The 1850-nt window shown below is 39.1% G+C and overlaps 1 protein-coding gene across 1 annotated transcript in view; it reads left to right on the top strand.

Annotated features, from left to right (window-relative positions):
* LOC106871922 (dynein axonemal intermediate chain 7 homolog) overlaps window positions 1-1850 on the top strand; it is a 96307-nt gene that overhangs the window by 82643 nt on the left and 11814 nt on the right. The gene's annotated exons all lie outside the window — the stretch shown is intronic.

Below are 1850 nucleotides of genomic sequence, written 5' to 3'. Positions count from 1 at the left end.
AGGAAAGTGGTTATACACCATTAGGTGTATACCCGCTTCCGTACATTAAATTTCTTGAAGAAACAATGGAACGCAGATTCTGAACTATCAACACAACAAAATTTATTTACAGAGGAAATAGGCAGCACTTCGCCCTTTGGTTGCTGAGACGCCGTCAATGATGTTGAGTGGTTATTTGTCTAGTTCCAGAGTTGGAATGTTGGAGAGAGCTGTCTCCAGAGTTGGAATGTTGGAGAGAGACTGCTACAATGTCTTGGCTCTTCGCCGGCCAGCGAGAAAGAGAATGAATAAGGGCGCGAAGCTTGGATATCGATGACTACGCATGCACATGAGACTCTTCCTGTGTTCCTTCCGGAACTAGTCCCTGTGCATGCATGGATAAGCTTTCCAGAAATGTCGTCTGCTATCAAAGGCATCACTACAAGTTAAAAGAGAGTGACCTAAGTTGACCCTGTTTAAACAACAAAAGTTCTTTCTAACTTGGATAAAATGTGGTAAGACTAAGTTTTGCTCCAAGTGAAAATCATCACAACTATACATGGAAAGTAGTTTTATCAAAGACTGTCTTTTAAAAACCAGTGAAATCCTCTGCCCTGAAAAAAAGAAACTTTTTGAGAGCATTGGTTTGTCAGCAAATACTGTTATTAGCCACATCACTGATTTAGTAAGAAATTCATATCAGCATCTGGCTATTGCTGTTAAAGATTTTGAAAACTTTTTTCTTGTACTTAATGAAAACAGAATTGCTTCAGACACTACTTACTGATGTATAACTAGATTCACTACCAATAATGGGAACACTGATAGAGCGAGATGTATTTAGTGAGGTGGAAATATGCAGGGTTGGATTGGTCAAAGCTCATGCTAGTGACACCACACACTGTACCTTGCAATGTATTCTGAAAGGGTGGGCTTGGCTGGACTACTCAAAAATATACTGAACAAACTTGTTATATCTAATTCTCCTATATATTGTATTCAACACCAAGAAGTACTGTATAATCCTGATGGAGAATATTATGAATGTAGTTGTGAAAATTATTAAAATTTATACGAGTTTTCACTCATAGCTTCCTTCTTTTCTGTCCTTCATGGATTGTGGATATGGAGATTATCATCAGTTTGGTGAGTCTTTGAAGAGGAAAAGCACTCCACCTACAATCGTTTATTTAGCCCTCTTCTCCTTCTCAGGTTCAGTGTAATTGGGATCACATTTTTCAATGTATTCCTTTTTTCAAAGAGGGATTTGAAAGAATTTGGACATGAATTTGAACTAATACCCTATCGCTTCAGCCACACAAACCCTATAATATGATGTAAATATATATAAGTAAATGCATGAGTATTTGTGTTGTTTCAGTATTTATAATAGGAAATTGTTAGGTAGATCCTCCTCCTTTAATGTCCATTTTCCATGCTGGCATGAGTTGCATGGTGTGACCAGAGCTGGGTGCTTTTAATGTGGCACTTGCATGAGCACTTTTACGTGGCACCAGCACAAGTGTGTAGTGTAGACTCGAGTGAAATTCCTCTTTCCCATTTATACATTTATACATGCATCCAAACATAGCAGGGAACAGCTAGCCTTTAGCCACTATTTGGATCACATTGTGTCCTCTACTCTGATTGGTTGATATCGGCACAATTTGTCTCCTACTCGGTTTTGCCAACTTACTGCGGATAACCAGTCAGAGTCTCCAAATAGGATCACGTGGGATGGCCTGTTTACTACCCTGTTTTAGACTACAGCTCCTTATAAAAACTCAGCTTTTCCTCGTTCTGGTGTCTTTGGTTCCAGACCTTTTAATGTCTAGCCACTGACCATAAGGACACAGCCAGTTCCAGTGACA

This window comes from Octopus bimaculoides, chromosome 13 (genome assembly GCF_001194135.2).
Source record: "Octopus bimaculoides isolate UCB-OBI-ISO-001 chromosome 13, ASM119413v2, whole genome shotgun sequence".
NCBI lineage: Eukaryota > Metazoa > Mollusca > Cephalopoda > Octopoda > Octopodidae > Octopus > Octopus bimaculoides.
Note: the sequence above shows the minus strand (reverse complement) of the source record. Positions and strands in the feature narration are given on the sequence as shown.